At 44.7% G+C, this 22,320-nt stretch overlaps 1 pseudogene; it reads left to right on the forward strand.

Annotated features, from left to right (window-relative positions):
• Positions 1–15,345: 15,345 nt before the first annotated feature.
• On the forward strand, positions 15,346–21,867 carry LOC123425759 (annotated as a pseudogene).
• The last annotated feature ends 453 nt before the right edge of the window (positions 21,868–22,320 follow it).

Below are 22,320 nucleotides of genomic sequence, written 5' to 3' on the forward strand. Positions count from 1 at the left end.
TGCTGGCGCCCCTCTAGCACTTCTTCGGTCTGGTATTTTTTATAAATCCCCAAAAAAATCATCGTTGATTTTCACGGCTTTTGGAGTTGCGCAGAATAGGCATCTCAAACTTGCTCCTTTTTCAGGCCAAAATTCCAGTTGTCGGCATTCTCCCTCTTCATGTAAACCTTGCAAAATAAGAGAGAAAAGGCATAAGTATTGTACCGTGAAGTGAAATAACAGCCCAAGAAGCGATAAATATCAACATGAAAACATGATGCAAAATGGACGTATCAACTCCCCCAAGCTTAGACCTCGCTTGTCCTCAAGCAAAAGCATAGATCAATAAATATGCCCACATGTTTAGGGAGAGAGGTGTCGACAAAACAAGATACAAACATGCATGCATCATGATCATGATTAGAACAGCAATACCAACATATAATCTCTCATGCTAAAGTGACAATTCCTTCACAAAGTAAAGTATGGATCAAGAACCTTACCGAGAAGTAACAACCGATAGCCTTTAGTCATTGGAGCAATTGCAATTTATCACAACATCAGAAAGAGTCAAATAAGTGCTTGTAAAGCAAATCCACATACTCAATCATCTTTTCGTTCTCTACAATTGCTACAACTCACGTGGTACTCATGAGATCAAAGTTTCAGCTGGACACATAGAAAGATAGGGGCTTATAGTTTCGCCTCCCAACTGCTTACCTCAAGGGTAATGTAAACAATAATAATTCAAGAATACTTACTTCCAAGTTGACATATGAATATAGATCTTTCCCAAGCATATGATGTTAGCCAAGATAAAGGTGAAACAAGGAATTGGTGAAGATCACCATCACTCTTTCAAGGGCAAAAAGTAAAGGTACAAGAAAGGCCCTTCGCAGAGGGAAGCAGAGGTTGTCATGCTCTTTTGAGGTTTGGATGCGTGTCCTCTTAGTGCGGAGGAACGCCACTTTATATTGCCTCATGTGATAAAGAACTTTATTATGCAGTCTGTCGCTTTTATGTCTTCCTCATCACAGGTTCGTACAAAGTTTATTTTCCACACACTAATAGATCATACATATTAGGGAGCAATTTTTATTGCTTGCACCGATGACAACTTACTTGAGGGATCTTATTCAATCCATAGGTAGGTATGGTGGACTCTCATGGCAAAACTGGGTTGAAGGTTTATGGATGCACAAGTAGTATCTCTACTTGGTGCGGAGGTTTTGGCTAATATGAGGTGGAAGCAATCGTCACATGCTAAGGGATCTCTAGTCATATAACATTGTTCGGAACCAAGCAAACACAATTCATTATGTTGCCTTCCTTGTCCAACATCTACTTCTAGGCATGTAATAGTTTAGTGAGTGTTCACAATCATAGATGGTGTCAAAGATGATATATTTATATGTGAACCTCTCCTTCTTTATCACTTCTTATTAATTGCAACAATGACCAAGGTCTACGTTTGTCTACCCTCAACAAGTTTCAATCATCATTCTTTTTATATGTGAAGCCATCACTTCCCATAAGATCATTACATGATCTTTCATGCTTTTGTTCTTTCGTCAATCTATTGATCATGGCATGGGACAAGGCCCTAAACTAAGACACTCTCTTTATTATATGGCTCACGAGCTCGAATACATCGGGGGTGACACAAAGCAAAACTCAAGCCTAAAACACTAAGACCTTTATTCAACTAGAGAAAGAGAAAACTGAAAAGGAACAAACTAAAACAAAGGTAAAGTCAGAAGATGTGATGGTGATATGATACCGGGGCAACTCCCACAAGCTTGGCACAAGCCAAGGGGATTGCCCATACCCATGCTCAGTTGTCTTCCTTTGGAGGTGATGGTGGTGGAGTTGTTGCAACATGAGTTTGATCCTCCGTCTTCCAAGGCGTAGGTGCTCCATCATGGAAAGATGAGCGAGTCTCCGGAATCCTCAAATCTGCAGCCAACCGTATTGATTTAAATCTATACTCATACTCACAGTTTTGGTTCTGCGGGTCATAGATCTGGGCCTGGAGGTGATCAATCCTGTCATAGAGCCTGAAGAGGTGCTTCCCAATATCATTGGTGTCAATCATGTGCTTGCTGGTGAACTCTGTGATCATCATGTGGTTGGTGTTGAGTCCACGCTTCACCATCCCTTGGCACTTGAAGACTTGTTGCTCCATTGCTTCGAGCCTCGCCTCCACGCTTCCGGTCTTCTTGGGCCCCTCAACATCACGGATGTGCAACATCCCCTCACGCATCTTGATAGATTGAGGGTGTTGCAGCACTCCCGAGAGGTAGGGATAGATGACCTTCTCGAAGATCTTGTCCTTCAGAGCTTTTGGGGACGTCATAGCGATCTAGATCTGCAACAGAAACAGGCTCGAAACGAAAAACAGAGGAAATCTGCGTGATACAAGGGTTAGACCTTTTGGGAGAATATATAATGATTTTTTCCAGATCAGAAGGAGTACTCCGCACGAAAACGGAGTCCGGGAGGCACACGAGGTGGCCACAAGCCACCCAGGCGCGGCCAAGGGGTGGGCCCGCGCCTGGCAGGTTTGTCGCCTCCTCGCGCGCTTTCAGGACTACTTCCAATTTTTCTATTTTTGCAAATATTCCAAAACGGAGAAAAAATCCTACTGGAAAAAGTTTTGGAGTCTGTTTTTCTTACCGAATCACATACCTATTCGTTTTCGGAGTCTGAAACAGGCTGATACATATCCCTTAGATATTCCTCCGGAGTTATGGTATTGATAATATTGCTTTCAACATTTATGGGAGTACCTCAGATATAATGTTTGATTCTCTACCCATTTACAACTCTCGGACAATTACCTTCTGTGTTGTTGATCTTGATAGCGCCAGAACGATATACTTCCTCAACAATATAGGGACCTTCCCATTTAGAGATAAGCTTGCCTGCAAAGAATCTTAAACAAGAATTATATAGCAAGACATAATCACCTACATTGAACTCACGCTTTTGTATCCTTTTATCATGCCACCTCTTAACCTTTTCTTTGAACAACTTGGCATTCTCATATGCCTGAGTTCTCCATTCATCAAGCGAGCTAATGTCAAATAACCTCTTCTCACCAACAAGTTTGAAATCAAAGTTGAGCTCTTTGATTGCCCAATAAGCCTTATGCTCTAGCTCAAGAGGTAAATGACATGCTTTACCGTATACCATTTTGTACGGAGACATGCCCATGGGATTCTTATAGGCAGTTCTATAAGCCCACAGTGCATCATCGAGCTTCTTAGACCAATTCTTTCTAGACCTGTTGACAGTCTTTTGCAGAATTAGTTTAATCTCTCTATAGCTTAGCTCTACTTGACCACTGGACTGAGGGTGATAGGGAGACACAATTCTATGGTTGACATCGTACTTAGCAAGCGTTTTACAGAAAGCACCATGAATGAAATGTGAACCACATTCGGTCATTAGATATCTAAGGACTCCAAATCTAGGGAAAATAACTTCTTTAAGCATCCTAATAGAGGTGTTGTGATCAGCACTACTAGTGGGGATAGCTTCTACCCACTTAGTGACGTAATCAACATCAACTAGGATATGAGTATACCCGTTGGATTTTGGAAAAGGTCCCATATAATCAAAGCCCCAGACATCAAATGGTTCAATGACAAGTGAATAGTTCATAGGCATTTGCTGACGTTTACTGATATTACCTATTCTTTGACATTCGTCACAAGACAAGACAAACTTACGGGCATCCTTGAAGAGAGTGGGCCAATAGAAACCTGATTGCCATACCTTGTGTGCAGTTCTATCTCCCGCATGGTGTCCTCCGTAGGCCTCAGAGTGACACTTCTGTAGGATTTGTCCCAGTTCATGTTCAGGTACACAACGTCTAATAACTCCATCTACTCCTTCCTTATAAAGGTGAGGATCATCCCAAAAGTAATGTCTCAAATCAAAGAAGAATTTCTTCTTTTGCTGGTATGTGAAACTAGGTGGTATATATTTGGCAACAATATAGTTTGCATAATCAGCATACCACGGTGCACTACGTGAAGTATTGATGACACTCAATTGCTCATCAGGAAAGCTATCGTCAATAGGTTGTGGGTCATCAAGAACGTTCTCCAACCTAGACAAGTTATCTTCTACGGGGTTATCAACACCCTTCCTGTCAACAACATGCAAATCAAATTCTTGTAGCAAGAGAACCCATCTGATAAGTCTAGGTTTAGCGTCTTTCTTCTCCATGAGGTACTTAATAGCATCATAATTAGTGTGAATAGTGACTTTGGAATTAACTATGTAAGACCTGAACTTTTCACATGCAAACACAAGTGCTAGAAATTCCTTTTCCGTAGTAGCATAGTTTCTTTGGGCGCTGTCTAGAGTTTTACTAGCATCGTGAATAACATTCAACTTCTTATCAACTCTTTGCCATAGGACATCACCAACAGCATAATCACTAGCATCACACATGATTTCAAAAGGTAAGTTCCAATCAGGTGGTTGAACAATAGGTGCAGTTATCAAAGCCTTCTTAAGTATTTTGAAGGCTTCCTCACAATCATCGTCAAAAAACAAAAGGAATATCCTTTTGCAAGAGATTGGTAAGAGGCCTAGAAATCTTAGAGAAGTCTTTAATGAACCTTCTATAGAAACCAGCATGACCAAGGAAACTTCTTATACCTTTGATATCTGTGTGGTATGTCATTTTCTCGATTGCAACAACCTTAGCCTTATCTACTTCAATACCTCTTTCAGAAATTTCATATCCTAAGACGATGCCTTCATTAACCATAAAGTGGCACTTCTCCCAATTCAAGACAAGATTGGTGTATTTACATCTCTGCAAGACTCGATCAAGGTTGCTGAGGCAATCATCAAAAGAAGACCCGTAAACGGAGAACTCATCCATGAAAACCTCAAAAATCTTTTCACAAACGTCAGAGAATATAGCCATCATACATCTTTGAAAGGTGGCAGGTGCATTACATAAGCCAAAAGGCATACGTCTATAAGCAAAGGTACCAAAAGGGCAGGTGAAAGTGGGTTTCTCCTGATCAGATTGTGCAACTGGTATTTGGGAGAAACTAGAATAACCGTCTAGAAAGCAGAAGTGTGTGTGTTTAGACAGTCTTTCTAGCATTTGATCGATAAAAGGCAAAGGGTCATGATCCTTCCTAGTGGCTTTATTCAATTTCCTAAAATCGATCACCATCCTATAGCCAGTAATAATCCTCCGTGGGATCAATTCATCCTTATCATTAGGGACAACTGTAATGCCTCCCTTCTTAGGAATGCAATGCACCGGCCCAATCACTATGAGCAACATGATAGATAATACTCGCTTCCAGGAGCTTTAGTATTTCTTTTCTTACTACCTCTTTCAGCTCAGGATTTAATCTCCTTTGATGATCAGCAACTGGTTTGGAATCAGGATCGGTTTTAATCTTATGCTGGCATAGAGTGGGACTAATGCCCTTAAGATCATCAAGAGTATATCCAATAGTAGCACGGTGCTTCCTCAGAGTTTTTAGTAACTTCTTTTCTTCATGCTCTGAGAGGCTAGCACTAATTATAACAGGATATATCTCTTTTTCATCAAGATAAGCATACTTAAGAGTATATGGCAACTGTTTAAGCTCGAACACAGGATCACCCTTTGGTGGGGGTGGATCCCCAAGCAGTTCAACAGGCAAATTATTCTTAAGGATAGGATATTGTTCTAAGACAACTCTATCTATTTCATCCCTTTCATCCATATGCATATCATTTTCATGTTCAAGCAAGTATTGCTCTAAGGGATCAGTAGGAGGCACGACAATAGAAGCTAAGGCAATAGTTTCATCCTTACTAGGCAACTCTTTTTCATGAGGTTGTCTACCAAACTTGGAGAAATTGAACTTATGTGACACACCTTCAAAACCAATAGTGACAGTTTGCTTCTCACAATCAATATGAGCATTGACGGTATTGAGGAAGGGTATGATGGGACAAAAGCTATCTTGAGCGGTAGAAAGAACGAGGAAATCAGCAGGATACTTCGTTTTACCACACAAGACTTCAACATCCCTAACAATTCCCACAGGGCAGATAGTATCTCTATTGGCAAGCTGAATAGTGACATCAATAGGCTCTATCTCAATAGCTGCAATATCGTCTTTAATTTCATCATATAAGGATTGAGGTATTGCACTAACACTAGCACCCACGTCACATAAACCATGATAACAATGATCTCCTATCTTAACAGAAACAATAGGCGTGTCAACAATAGGCCTATGTTTGTCTCTAGCATGGGGTTTAGCAATTCTAGCAGCGTCTTCACAAAAGTGAATATCATGGCCATCAACATTGTCGGACAGGAGATCTTTGATAATACAATGCTAGGTTCAACTCTAATTTGCTCAGGGGATGTAGGTGTTCTAATGTAGCCTCTACGTATCACATTTGAAGCTTTAGAATGATCCTTTATCCTAACAGGGAAAGGTGGTTTCTCAATGTAAGCACTGGGAACAACAGGATCATTATAGGCAATGACTTTCTCTTCAACTTGATTGGGTTTAACTACATTGACTTCTAAAGGAGAATGATATTTAAACCACTTCTCTTTGGGGAGATCAATATGAGCAGCAAATGATTCACACAATGAAGCTACTATCTCAGAGTCAAGTCCATACTTAGCGCTAAAATCACAAAAAGTATTTGTTTCAACAAAGGATTTAACGCAATCAAACTTGAAATTCATACTTGACTTATTACCTTCTTCAAGCTCCCAATCTTCAGAGTTGCATTTAATTCTCTCCAATAAATTCCATTTGAAGTCAATATCTCTCTTCATAAAAGAACCGGTACAAGAAGTGTCAAGCATGGTGCGATCATCATGAGAAAGCCGAGCATAGAAGTTCTGAATGATAATTTCTCTCGAGAGCTCATGGTTGGGGCATGAATATAACATTTATTTAACCCTCCCCCAAGCTTGAGCGATGCTTTCTCTGTCACGAGGCCAAAAATTATAAATATAATTCCGATCACGATGTACTAAATGCATAGGATAAAACTGTTGATGAAATTCCAATTTCAACCGATTGTAGTCCCATGATCCAGTATCATCACATAGCCTATACCATGTCAACGCCTTATCCCTCAAAGATAAGGGAAAGACCTTCCTCTTGACCTCATCCTCGGGCAAACCTGCAAGCTTAAATAAACCACAAACTTCATCTACATAGATTAGATACAAGTCTGGATGTGATGTTCCATCTCCTGTAAAAGGATTAGCCAGCAGTTTCTCAAGCATACCCGAAGGAAATTCAAAGAAAATAATTTCAGTAGGTGCAGCAGGTTGAGGAGCAACTCTTTGTGCTTCCGTTTGAGGCGAAGATAACCCAAACAAGCCCCTCAAAGGATTAGTTTCCATAGTGACAAGTGACAATAAATTTCAGCATACTATATGAATGTTTCCTTACCAATTTCCACTTACCAAAGGCGCTTCACTCCCCGGCAACGGCGCCAGAAAAGAGTCTTGATGACACACAACTATAGGGGATCAATCGTAGTCCTTTCGATAAGTAAGAGTGTCGAACCCAACGAGGAGCAGAAGGATCTGACAAGTGGTTTTCAGCAAGGTAAAATCTGCAAGCACTGAAATTATCGGTAACAAGTGATTGTGTGGTGAGATGATTCGTAGCAAGCAACAAGCAACAAAAGTAACAACGATGCAGCAAAGTGGCTCAATCCCTTTTGTAGCAAGGGACAAGCCTGGACAAAGTCTTATAGGAGGAAAAATGCTCCCGAGGACACACGGGAATTTCTGTCATGCTAGTTTTCATCATGTTCATATGATTCACGTTCATTACTTTGATAGTTTGATATGTGGGTGGACCGGCGCTTGGGTACTTCCCTTACTTGGACAAGCATCCCACTTATGATTAACCCCTCTCGCAAGCATCCGCAACTACGAAAGAAGAATTAAGACAAAGTCTAACCATAGCATTAAACTAGTGGATCCAAATCAGCCCCTTACGAAGCAACACATAAACTAGGGTTTAAGCTTCTGTCACTCTAGCAACCCATCATCTACTTACTACTTCCCAATGCCTTCCTCTAGGCCCAGATAATGGTGAAGTGTTATGTACTTGACGTTCACATAACACCACTAGAGGAAAAACAACATACAACACATCAAAATATCGAACGAATACCAAATTCACATGACTACTTATAGCATGACTTATCCCATGTCCTCAGGAAAAAAAGTAACTACTCACAAAGCATAATCATATTCATGACCAGAGAGGTAATGATTAGCATGAAGGACCTGAACATAAACTCTTCCACCAAGTAATCCAGCTAGCATCAACTACAAAGAGTAATTAACACTACTAGAAACCTTACAAGTACCAATCGGAGTCGTGAGACGGAGATTGGTTACAAGTGATGAACTAGGGTTTGAAGATGAGATGGTGTTGATGAAGATGTTGATGGTGATGAGTCCCCTCCGATGAGAGGAGTGTTGTTGATGACGATGGCGACGATTTCCCCCTCCGGGAGGGAAGTTTCCCCGGCAGGATCGTCCTGCCGGAGCTCTAGATTGGTTCTGCTCAAGTTCCGCCTCGTGGCGGTGACGAATCCTCCGAAAAGCCTCCTCATGATTTTTTTCCGAAGGAAACCCTTCTTGTAGAAAAAGAGGGGGGCGGTGGGCCAGCAGGGAGCCCACAAGCCCCCTAGGCGCGACCAGGGGGTGGACGCGCCTAGCAGGCTTGTGGCCACCTGCTGGCGCCCCTCTCGCACTTCTTCGGTCCAGTATTTTTTATAAATCCCAAAAAAATCATCGTTGATTTTCACGGCTTTTGGAGTTGCGCAGAATAGGCATCTCAAACTTGCTCCTTTTTTCAGGCCAGAATTCCAGCTGTCGGCATTCTCCCTCTTCATGTAAACCTTGCAAAATAAGAGAGAAAAGGCATAAGTATTGTACCGTGAAGTGAAATAACAGCCCAAGAAGCGATAAATTTCAACATGAAAACATGATGCAAAATGGACGTATCACATACCACGTTCGTATGGTGTCGTCTCAATGGATTTTGATGGTGCCCTATTTAAAGTGAATGCAGGTGTTTCTAATGCATAACCCCAAAATGATAACGGCAAATCGGTAAGAGACATCTTAGATCGCACCATCTCTAATAAAGTACGATTACGACGTTCAGACACACCATTACGCTGTGGTGTTCCAGGCGGTGTCAACTGTGAAACAATTCCACATTGTCTTAAGTGAGTACCAAACTCGAAACTCAGATACTCACCCCCACGATCAAACCATGGGAACTTGATCTTCTTGTTACGATGATTTTCAACTTCACTCTGAAATTGTTTGAACTTTTCAAACGTCTCAGACTTGTGCTTCATCAAGTAGACATAACCATATCTACTCAAATCGTTAGTGAAGGTGAGAAAATAACAATATCCACCGCGTGCCTCCACACTCATCGGACCACACACATCCGTATGTATGATTTCCAACAAGTCATTTGCACGCTCCATTTTTCGAGAGAACGGAATTTTAGTCATCTTGCCCATGAGGCATGGTTCTCACGTGTCAAGTGAATCAAAGTCAAGTGACTCCAAAAGTCCATCGGTATGGAGTTTCTTCATGCGCTTTACACCAATATGACCTAAGCGGCAGCGCCATAAAAACGTGGCGCTATCAATGTAAATATACATAACATTGAGACCAAAAGAGTTAGAGTTAACAATGATAGTGCCATGTTTTCGTGGCACTGCCGTTTAGGTCATATTGGTGTAAAGCGCATGAAGAAACTCCATTCCGATGGACTTTTGGAGTCACTTGATTTTGATTCACTTTACACGTGCGAACCATGCCTTATGGGCAAGATGACTAAGACTCCGTTCTCCGGAACAATGGAGCGTGCAAGTGACTTGTTGGAAATCATACATACCGATGAGTGCAGTCCGATGAGTGTGGAGGCGCGCGGTGGATATCATTATTTTCTCACTTTCACTCACGATTTGAGTAGATATGGTTATGTCTACTTGATGAAGCATAAGTCTGAAACGTTTGAGAAGTTCAAGCAATTTCAGAGTGAAGTCGAAAATCATCGTAACAAGAAGATCAAGTTCCTACGTCTAATCGTGGGGGTGAATATTTGAGTTTCGAGTTTGGTGCTCACTTAAGACAATGTGGAATTGTTTCACAGTTGGCACCGCCTAGAACGCCACAGCGTAATGGTGTGTCCGAACGTCGTAATTGTACTTTGTTAGAAATGGTGCGCTCTATGATGTCTCTTACTGATTTGTCGTTATCGTTTTGGGGTTATGCATTAGAGACAACTGCATTCACTTTAAATAGGGCACCATCAAAATCCATTGAGACGACACCATACGAACAGTGGTATGGCAAAAGACCAAAGTTGCCGTTTCTTAAAGTTTGGGGACGTGATGCTTATGTCAAAAAGCTTCAGTCTGAAAAGCTTGAACCCAAAGCGGAAAAGTGCGTCTTCATAGGTTACCCAAAGGAGATAGTTGGGTACACCTTCTATCTCAAATCCGAGGGAAAAGTGTTTGTTGCTAAAAATAGAGCTTTTCTTGAGAAGGAGTTTCTCTCAAAAGAGTTGAGTGGGAGGAAGATAAAACTTGATGAGGTTGTCGAATCTCTAGTCCCTCTAGATGGTGGCGCAGGGCAAGGGAAACCCCCGTTGTTGCGACGCCGGTTGAGGAGGAAGTTGATGATGATGATCATGAAACTTCGGATCAAGTTCCTCTCGGACCTCGCAGGTCGACAAGATCACGTACTACTCCTGAGTGGTACAGTAATCATGTCTTATCAATTATGTTGTTAGACAACAATGAACCTGCGAATTATGAAGAAGCAATGATGGGCCCGGATTCCAACAAATGGCTGGAGACCATGAAGTCCGAGATAGGATCTATGTACGAAAACAAAGTGTGGACTTTGGAAGTACTACCTGAAGGCCGAAGGCTATTCAGAACAAATGGATCTTTAAGAAGAAGACGGACGCAGACGGTAATGTGACCGTTTATAAAGCTTGACTTGTGGCAAAGGGTTTTTCACAAGTTCAAGGAGTTGATACGATGGGATGTTCTCACCGGTAGCGATGCTTAAGTATGTCAAAATCATGTTAGCAATAGCTGCATTTTTCAATTATTAAATCTGGCAGATGGATGTCAAAACGGCGTTCCTTAACAATTTTCTTAAGGAAGAGTTGTATATGATGCAACCCGAAGGTTTTGTCGATGCAAAGAATGCTAACAGAGTATGCAAGCTCCAGCGATCCATTTATGGACTGGTGCAAGCATCTCGGAGTTGGAATAGGCGCTTTGATGAGGTGATCAAAGCATTTGGGTTTATACAAGTGGTTGGAGAATCTTGTATTTACAAGAAAGTGAGTGGGAGCTCTGTGGCGTTTCTAATATTATATGTGGATGACATATTGTTGATTGGAAACAACGTGGAGTTTTTGGAGAGCATAAAGGATTACTTGAATAAAAGTTTCTCTATGAAGGACCTAGGAGAAACTGCTTACATTCTAGGCATTAAGATCTATAGGGATAGATCGAGACGCCTGATAGGACTTTCACAAAGCACATACCTTGATAAAGTTTTGAAGAAGTTCAAAATGGATTAGTCCAAGAAAGGGTTCTTGCCAGTGTTACAAGGTATAAAATTGAGTAAGACTCAGTGCCCAGCAACTGCGGAAGATAGAGAATAGATGAGTTTCGTCCCCTATGCTTCAGCCATAGGATCTATCATGTATGCAATGTTGTGCACTAGACCAGACGTCAGCCTGGCCATAAGTATGGCAGGCAGGTTTCAGAGTAATCCAGGAGTGGATCATTGGACGGCGGTCAAGAATATTCTGAAGTACCTGAAAAGGACTAAGGAAATGTTTCTCGTTTATGGAGGTGACGAAGAGCTCGTCATAAAGGGTTACGTCAACGCAAGCTTCGACACTGATCCGGATGACTCTAAGTCTCAGAACGGATATGTATTTGTTCTTAATGGGGGTGCAGTAAGCTGGTGCAGTTCCAAGAAGAGTGTCGTAGCAGATTCTACATGTGAGGCGGAGTACATGGTAGGAGGGTGTCTGGATGAAGCAGTTCATGACGGATCTTGGAGTTGTGCCAAGCGCACTAAATCCAATAGCTCTGTTCTGTGACAACACTGGTGCCATTGCTCTAGCAAAGGAACCAAGGTTTCACAAGAAGACCAGACACATCAAATGATGCTTGAACCTCATCTGCGACTACGTCGAAGGAGAGGACGTGAATATTTGCAAAGTGCACACGGATCCAAATGTAGCAAACCCTCCGACTAAACCTCTTCCACAGGCAAAACATGATCAACACCACAACTGTATGGGTGTTAGATTTATTACAATGTAAATCGGATGGCGATGTGAGGACTAGATTATTGACTCTAGTGCAAGTGGGAGACTGTTGGAAATATGCCCTAGGGGCAATGATAAATAGTTATTATTATGTTTCATGTTTAAAGATAATAGTTTATTATCCATGCTATAATTGTATTGAATGAAAACATAGATACATGTGTGGATACATAGACAAAACAATGTCACTAGCAAGCCTCTAGTTGGCTAGCCAGTTGATCAAGGATAGTCAAGGTTTTCTGACTATGTGCAAGTGTTGTTGCTTGATAACTGGATCACATCATTAGGAGAATCATGTGATGGACTAGACCCAAACTATGAACGTAGCATATTGATCGTGTCATTTTATTGCTATTGTTTTCTGCGTGTCAAGTATTTATTCCTATGACCATGAGATCATATAACTCACTGGCACCGGAGGAATACCTTGTGTGCGTCAAACGTCACAACGTAACTGGGTGACTATAAACGTGTTCTACATGTATCTTCGAAGGTGTCCGTTGAGTTAGTATGGATCAAGACTGGGATTTGTCACTCCGTGTGACGGAGAGGTATCTCGGGGCCCACTCGGTAATACAACATCACACACAAGCCTTGCAAGCAATGTGACTAAGTGCAAGTTACGAGATCTTGTATTACGGTACGAGTAAAGAGACTTGCCAGTAACGAGATTGAAATAGGTATGCGGATACCGATGATCAAATCTCGGGCGAGTAACATACCGAAGGACAAAGGGAATGACATACGGGATTATATGAATCCTTGACACTGAGGTTCAACCGATAAGATCTTCGGAGAATATGTAGGATCCAATATGGGCATCCAGGTACCTCTATTGGATATTGACCGAGGAGTGCCTCGGGTCATGTCTACATAGTTCTCGAACCCGCAGGGTCTGCACACTTAAGGTTCGGCGATGTTTTAGTATAGTTGAGTTATATGTGTGGTTACCAAATGTTGTTCGGAGTCCCGGATGAGATCACAGACGTCACGAGGGTTTCCGGAATGGTCCGGAAACGAAGATTGATATATAGGATGGTTTCATTTGGTTACCGGAAAGTTTCGGGCAATTCCTAGAGTGTAGCGGGAGTGACGAATGAGTTCCGGGAGTTCACCGGGAGGGCCCACCCACCCGGGAGTGAGCCCAAGGCCCTAGGATGGCGCCACAAGTCCTTAGTGGGCTGGTGGAGTTAGCCCAAGGAGCCCATGGCGCCACATATAGAAAATACCAAAAGAAAAGAAAAGGGAAAGGGAAAGAGGGAGGTGGGAAGGAAGAGGAGGACTCCTCCTTCCCAAACCGAATTGGAGGAGGAGTCCTCCTCCTCCCTGACGGCCGGCACACCCTTGAGGCCTTGTGCCTCAAGGCTAGCCCCTTCCACTCCCTCCTATATATAGTGGTGGTTTAGGGCTTTTTGAGACACAACTTTGCCACGTGCAACTCTAGCCTAAACCACACAGTTTCACCTCTAGATCGGATTTCTGCGGAGCTCGGGCGAAGCCCTGCAGGAGTAGATCATCACCACCACCGGAGCACCGTCACACTGCCGGAGAACTCATCTACTTCTCCGTCTTGCTTGCTGGATCAAGAAGGCCGAGATCATCGTCGAGCTGTACGTGTGCTGAACGCGGAGGTGCCGTCCGTTCAGCGCTAGATCGGAACGGATCGTGGGACGGATAGCGGGACGGTTTGTGGGACGGTTTGAGGGACGTGAAGACGTTCCACTACATCAACCGCATTTCTTAACGCTTCCTGCTGTGCGATCTACAAGGGTACGTAGATCCAAATCTCCACTCGTAGATGGGCATCACCATGATAGGTCTTCGTGTGGGTAGGATTTTTTTTATTTCCCATGCAACGTTCCCCAACAAAAAGCAAGTACTTGATAATATACGAGGTGTAGTCATTAAATGTTTGATGCTTTTGTCTGGAGAAATCCTTAATTACCGAGATAACCCCATGCGACGCTAAGGGCATGTGATTGGACAACTCACTCTCGATGCAGGTCGTCAACCTATCGTGATGTACTTTGAACACAACTCCCACTTCATCACGTTGTGGACACATTGTAAATCAAGACCAGATCTCACACACAAGTACAAAATTCTGACTATAAATCCTCATACCCATGCCTATGTCATATCATTATTTACAACACAAAAATTGTTATTTAAAAGGTCCGGAAAATTGAAACTTATTAAGACGACAATAATTTGATTGAATCTTTATCATAGAGCACATGCTCTCGTAGGTTTGATATTTAGGGCCGCTTCTTGGGAAAAAGGTAAGTAACTATCTACAATCCAATACTAGATCATAAAGGTAATCAGGCGGGACGAGAAACATGTTGCTTGAACGACAATGGCTTAGCAGCTTGGGTTAGCGGCAACGCTCAAACGTGGTTGCGTGGTGGTGGTGGCTGAGAAGAACCCTTTGTGTCAAGTGTGAGGGATCTTAGTAAGTGTATGTCATTTGCTCCTTCATCTTGTGCTAATGTGAGACTGATGCTTCCTGTCCCAACCTTGTAGCCAACACCTTGAAGTCTCACCTCATCAACGGGTCTCATCACAAAATTAGTGGGACATAATCGATTTTCGACGCTCCAAGGAGCACAACACGACCCAACAGAGCGACCCAGTCAAAATTAAGACATCCAATCCCAAATTGGCAACCTCGGTTGACCTCAGTTGACCGGAAGGCCTTCAAAATCAGGGAGCATAGAGAATTAAGAAAGTGTATGTTTCAAAGTTTATATGAACAATTCATTAGACAATTGAAAGAAAAAAAAAGCAGTAAATAACACACCCTCTCACATGACCAAGTCTCCATCCACCTTTATAAATAACAGCTCATCCTTTCCCAAAATAACCAACCAGGCCCTTTCGTGAACTTCCTCCAACGCCCTCGCATTAGCAGAATTGCCAAGCAAGTCCTTTCCGCTCCACCCGCAAAGTTTTTCCCTCCGCGATGGCATCCGGTTCAGGAAAAGACCGGGACGATGGCAAGCAAGAACCGGCCCGTGTGCACGGGCAAAGCGAGGATGCCGACGCAGACGCCGACGCCGCCTCCCCCACTGGGGCGCCGAGCTTTGGGGCAGCGCAGGCCGGCTCCGATTCCTCGGCGCCACCACCTCCTCCTGTTCCGCCCGTCGATGACCAGGCCGGGGGAAGAAGCCGCAAAGCTGGGGAATCGAGCTCCGCGGCGAGGGATGGCGTCTCCGGTGTCTCCTCGCCACCACCTCCTCCTGTTCCGCCCGTCGATGGCCAGGCCGGGGGCGGAAGCCGCAAAGCCGGGGAATCGAGCTCCGCGGCGAGGAATGGCGTCTCCGGTGTCTCCTTGCCACCACCTCCCTCTGCTCCGCCCGTCGATGGCCAGGCCGGGGGCCAAATCTTCGAAGCCGGGGGATCGAGCTTCGTTGCTGCGCACGCCCGGGAGCAGGTGATGGCGCGTCTCTTGCGCTTGAGATGTCGCAACCTGCAATGTTTTCTTTCGAGTTATCCGAGTTCGACTTAGCGTTTCTTGGTTTCTTTGGAATAGGCTGGATTACCGCAGGCAAGGAAGACGTCCTTGAGCAAATTTATCAGCTTCCGCAAGAACAACAAGAAGGTATATCCTGAATCTGGTGTTTCTTGATTACTCTCTTATTCTTTGCTCTTCTTTGTGGATTCTTGTGTCGATATTTGTGTTCGGGATGTGAAATTTGTGTTCTTGGAGTTCGTCTAATGTTGGTAACGATTTAGGTTAAAAGGGAATGAAACTTTTGGGCGAATGTTGGGGCCAATCTGGCTTTATATTATGCCCATGTCCAGATTAGTAGCACGATTTCTTCTTCCCACTAGTCAAAAACTCGAATATGGTGGCAAGTGAACAACCTCTCTGTGATTAGTCAAAAACTCGAATATGTTTAAGATTTGGGTGCTGTGCCTGTATCAATTCATTCTTCTATCAACTGTGGTAGCATATTCATTGCAGTGGACATCGGGGGAAACATTGGGAACATGTTTCTGTTTTAGGCATGCATATCTTGATCAGTGCGCCTGTGAAATTCTGGAACTGCCTTGCTTATGACGTACGATTTTCATACAACAAGAGAAAGGCCCGTTTCCCGAGGTTTGGGCCCACAGCACCAGATCAGTCTGGTCTTACAAAAAGCGTACTAATTTTGATCTTACATATAGCAGCTCTTGTGAAGTTTTAGCTAGAAGTCCTGAAGACAAGGCAATAGGTCTTAATGTGAATGGGTTATAATATAGTTAATGCATATGCTTATTCAGGGTTGCACCTGGACATGATTTCCATAGATCATTGGTCATTCACATGCAAAAATCACTGACCACCGCCCACAAAATTAATAATTAAACTCACTGACCACTTACTCTGAAACTTGATCTAAAAGCTGTGATGTTTGTTTGTCTGGTTGGTACCTGAAACCGGCTTGGAAGCCTCACAACATGATTCTTGTAAGCAGTTGTTAAAGTAAGATGTTTTGGATTTTGCAGCATCAGTTGTGTGATACTGCTACTAGATTCTTCAAAAACTCCCATCTCTTAGTCCCCTGTTTTGTATTCTAAAATCCTGATCATGATGTTTAATCTGTACAATTACTTCTAAGTTTAGCAAGCTATATATGGATCTTAACCCGTCTATTGTCGAAAAGGTTTCTGGCGGAAAAGGAATCAGAAGCTTGGGGAGGCCTCATGTGCATCATCAGGTTTGACTCCTTTTAGTCTTCGGTTATTTTCAAAGTGGAAACCCTTGAAATGCCGGGATCAAAATCCAAGGTCAGATGGTACTGCAGACATTCATGATTACTGTAGAACTAACTGATTTCGTGGAATATGCTTCTTACTTTCTTGTCTGAATGCTTTCTAGTATATTAACCTTGCAATGTGATGGAACCTGTAGACCTTAATCTGCTGTATCCTTGTGTTAGAATGCCATCTTAGTTCTGTACTGTTAATATGTCGTCAACTATTTTTATTACTAGGTGAAATAAGACTGGTTATTCTGCCTTAGTACAGTTTTGCAGCATCTGTATTTTTAGCATAACATAAGTTCCGTTTAATTATTTTGGTTAAGGAAAATGACGATGCCAGCAAAGCTCCACTCGAATCAAGAAATGCAATATCTGCTGAGCAGAAGAATCAGTTAGCTGCATCAAATTTCTATTCTGAGGTAGTATTGTTGTGCAATCATTTCCGATGGCCCCGTCCTTGGATTTCAGAAGTTCCAGCCACATGTATCGACTGAAGTCATCAACTACCAACAGGAAATATCTGTTACCTCCTGGCGTCGTGGGCTTGATTGGACCTTGCGGTCCGTGTTGGGCTCGATTGGACCTTGCGGTCCGTGTGCACGAGTTCCAGTCCGCGCTCTGCACGGTGCATGGCGGCCTGCAGGAACGGTGTGCGGTGCTGCTTCCCCAGAGCGCACCCGTCACAACACTCTTTGACGCGGTCGATGACAGGCATCCCGCGTACCAGCCGCTTGGTCGACATGGCCCGGAGCGCGCGGAAGTGGAGGTGGCCCATGCGGGCATGCCATCGCCTTTCGCCATCAGACAGACCGGAGAGTCCACGGTGAGGGCGTCGGAGTACAGCCTAATTCCCGAGCGCTTGATGCACGCCAGGATCCGCAGTGAAGGGTCGCGGATCGCCATGACCCCGCCCTCTACACTGACGGTGCAGCCCGCCTCATCGAGCTGGTCCCACCGAGACGATATTGGTGCGTAAACTGGGAATGAAGAACACTGCGGTGAGCGTGCGCTGGTCTCCGCTCTGGCAGCGAAATACCATAGAGCCGTGCCCGCGAATTGCCACGACGGATCCGTCACCAAATCTCACCGTGCCCTGCACGGACTCAACAAAAGACGAGAACACGCGCCTGTCACCCGTCATGTGGCTGGTGGCGCCGGTGTCAAAGCACCACACGCTGTCCGTAGTGGGCTCGGGCATGACCCTCTCCTCGTTGAGATACACCTCTTGCGACGCCACGATCTGGGACGCCGTGACCCGTGTGACCATGGCCATGTAGAGGCCCTGGTCGTGTTCATCCCCAGCCTTGGCAAGGTTGGCTTGCTCTTGTTGCCCTTTCTGCTCCTGCTCACGGAGCCAAGTGCGGCACTCCTTTTTCCAGTGCCCTGGGATCCCACAGTGGTGGCACTTCCCCTTTTTTCTCTTGCCGTCCGAGCCGCCGGAGCCACCTGCGCCCGCGTTCCCCGGCGCCCTTTCCGCCGCCCTGTGACTTGGCCTTGGCAGGGGATCTGTTCTTGCCGCCTCCGCCCCCACCGGACGACGAACCGCTGGCGCCGCCCAGCTTCTCACGGGCTACCCACTCCTCACGTGTGAGGAGAAGGCGCCTGGCAGATTGCGCCCCGTCATCGAGATCGTAGTGGTCCTCGCACACAGAGAAACGGCCGACGAGCTCCTCGATGGACATGGTCTTCAGGTCAATCAGGGATTCGGACGGTACCTCCGCGACACCACTCGAAGGAACTTCTGGACGGCCTTGTGCTCGGTGATGGGGTCGCCGTACAGCTCCAGATCGGCACGAGTCCGGTGAGACGCAACCCGAAGTCTTCGATGGTTTCACCGTCCTTGAAGTGGAGCTCCTCGAACTCGCGGCGGCGCACCTACGCCTTGGCCTCGCGAGCCCTCTCGCTCCCCATGCGGAGCGTCTTGATCGTCTCCCAGGCCGTCTTCGCCGTGTCCTTGGCGGCCAACACCCGGAGCATCTCTGGTGGCACCCCCATGCGGATGATCTGGAGTGCACGCCGGTCATTATGCTCCTCGGCGACGCCGTCGGTCACCGCGGACCATACACCCGCGACTTGCAGTTTGACCTGCATCAGGAGGGCCCATTCCATATAGTTGGTATGGGTGAGGACCATTGTCGAGGACGAGGTCTCGCTCTCCCACACCACCCTTTCGATGACACGCATCTCGCCGCCGCCGCCGCCGGTGAGGCGCGCGAGCGGCGCCGTGCCCTTCTCCCCGCTCTTCTTCTTCAACTCGTTGTCCGACATGGTTGCCACGGGTCAAACACCGCCGGCTACCGGAGAGTGATCGAACACCACGTGGCTCTGATGCCAATTGTCGTTGCGGATCGAACGAGGGGAAGCGAGGAACGAGTGAGAGAGGGTGTGCGAGAGTTTTTCGCTGTAACTTCGCAGCTCTCTTTTTGTTATTTCCTATCTCCTCTTATCATCTTACAACGACTGAGAGGAAGAGCAGCTAACTACCTCCTGGCGAGCGCGCCATGATCCGCGACGGCCGCGCCATGATCCGTGACGGCCGCGCCATCCCACGACCTCGTCTCACAGCGCGTGCGCTCATCAGGAGGAAAAACAGGGAAGGGAAAACGTGGTCAGTGCATGTGCAACAGCACTTGATCCACAGCCTAGCTACGTGCATGTCCGGGTCACATCATCCCGCATGCACACATTATTTAAACGGCAAGATGGCTAGTCTAGGCGACGTGAGCTTAATTAAGGTTAACAGAATGTATATGTTCCCACTCTACTGGTTACTAATTCCCACATGTAAGAATTTTTGCTATGCTACTAAATTATTGACTGGTGATTTTTGTCCTTTGACTAATAATTCTAACCCCTTTTAAGTATATAACAATATATTTTGTTATTACTAAAAAATGAACATATCCATTCATTGTTTTAACTGGTCCACTTGACTTCTATCCTATTTTCGGTGGGTTTCAGCTATTAACTATGATCATTCTGTAGTTATAAAATTGAGGTGGGCGTATTACCGGGAACATGTCTTTGTTTTAGGTATGCATATCTTGATCTGTGCTCCTGTGAAAATTTTAACTAGAAGTCCTAAAGCCAAAGATAATAGTTTTTAATGTAAACGGATGGTGTTATACGCATAGTTAATACATATGTTTATTCAGGGCTGCATACCTGGACATGATTTCTGTAGATCATTGGTCATTCACATGCAAAATCACTGACCACTGCCCACAAAATAAATGATTAAACTCACTGACCACTTACTCTGAAATTTGGTCTGAAAACTGTGATGTTTGTTTGGTTGGTACCTGAAACCGGCTTCGAAGCCTCACATCATGATTCTTATAAGCAGTTACTAAAGTAAGATGTTTTGGATTTTGCAGCATCAGTTGTGTGATACTGCTACTAGATTCTTCAAAAGCTCCATCTCTTAGTCCCCTGTCTTGTACTCCCTCCGTCCTAAAATTCTTGTCTTAGGTTTGTCTAGAAATGGTACATTCATATCTAGACAAATCTAAGACAAGAATTTTAGGACGGAGGGAGTATTTCTAAAATCCTGACTGTGATGTTTATTCTGTGCAATTAAGTCTAAGTTGTTGTTTCTCATGTGAAATCTGTTTAATTGGCTGCAGGGTCATGCCATTGTGGCGCCACCTGCTAATCGACAATACAGGAAACGCGTGAGGTTTGTTGAGGAGGAGGAGGAGGAGGAGGAGGACAAGGGGGAGAAGGAGAAGGAGGGCCAGGAGAAGCATGATCACCCAGTTCAGTTTTCAACTGCAGCACGGCTCCCTTGGGTTCGCCCAGTGCTGGTTAGGCCGCTCCCGAGGTGCTGGGATTGCGGTTGCAGCCCACGGCGACAGGTATCAGACAGGATTCTTCATATGTGTAGCTGCGCGTGTTGTATCCGCGACGGCAGCCTGGGTTGCCCGGCTTGCCGGGGAGTGGTGTCAGTCCTCAGCCGGGTGACATCATTGTCTGAAAAAGAAGATGAAACGGAGAATTTCCTGAGCCTCATAGCCTTTCCCCCCGCTGGTGGAGAGCCGAAGAAGTCACTGCTTCATACATTCAGCTACCCTGGCCTCAACGCAGACCCCTGTTGCTATCCATGGAAAGGTGCGTGGATTGTAGAGGACCAGCAGCGGCTGCAGACTGGAATCTGAGTTGCTGTGGGGTTCTTCTCTGTTGCAAGTGCATGGAGAGAGGCTTTTTAGAGCGGCATCATGAGGGTGGAGCGTGCAGCTCTGCACGTATTGAGCGCCTGAAGAATTCCAGCCTTATTATAGACGAAACATATCCAGATTTTGTGTCGTGGAAAGTCATGGAGTTTGAACTGCAAGATGGCTCTCGTAGGAAGATAGACAAATTCCTGGTGGTCTCCTACACGTCATTATCAGATGTCAGGAACCTTGTTGGGTCTCCCCGGCATACCATTGCACTCTATCATTGCTCTACCGGTGGCAGATTCCTCAGGCTAGCTGAGATGTTCCACTAATTGGGTTTGGCAGCAGTGTAGCTATTGCAAACAGTGCCCTTTTGTTGATAAAACTGTGATTGACTTATTTCATGTTAGGGTCATTCCTGTAAGGTTCTATCCAACTCCATTACTGCACAGGATCATAGATCGACGCTGTGGTTGGCTGATTTCATGTTAGGTTCATTCTTGTAAGGTTGTATCCAACTCCATTCATGCTGTTTTGTTGATAAAACTGTGATTGCCTGGACCTCGCCGTTGTATTCTCTCCCTCTCCCTCTGTACTGACGATATAAGCCCTTGGAGGCTCTGCAATATACAGTGTGAGAGACATACAAATCAGCTCACTGCACATATTTCTCTATTTTTTACTCAACAGCCAATCAATATACAGTGATTATTATGCTGAATAGATTCGTGCAATTCATTTACACGAAAGAGTAGATCCTGTGAATGCCTTGGGGGTTTCTACTCAGACTTTTTCACTTGTACTGTCTTGTCACCATTGATAGGAGGATCGATCCTTATTAAAACTACTAGTTATGCGGATGTTATATCTTTGCTTATAGTTAAATTGGAAAGACAATATGTGCATATCTTTGCTTATAGTTAAATTGAAAAGACAATATGTGCATACGCATCATCGTATACAAAGGTTGTTCCTAGAATTTCTAATGTTCATGATCCATCTACTAAACGCTTA

Source organism: Hordeum vulgare, chromosome 2H, assembly GCF_904849725.1.
Source record: "Hordeum vulgare subsp. vulgare chromosome 2H, MorexV3_pseudomolecules_assembly, whole genome shotgun sequence".
Taxonomy (NCBI): domain Eukaryota; kingdom Viridiplantae; phylum Streptophyta; class Magnoliopsida; order Poales; family Poaceae; genus Hordeum; species Hordeum vulgare.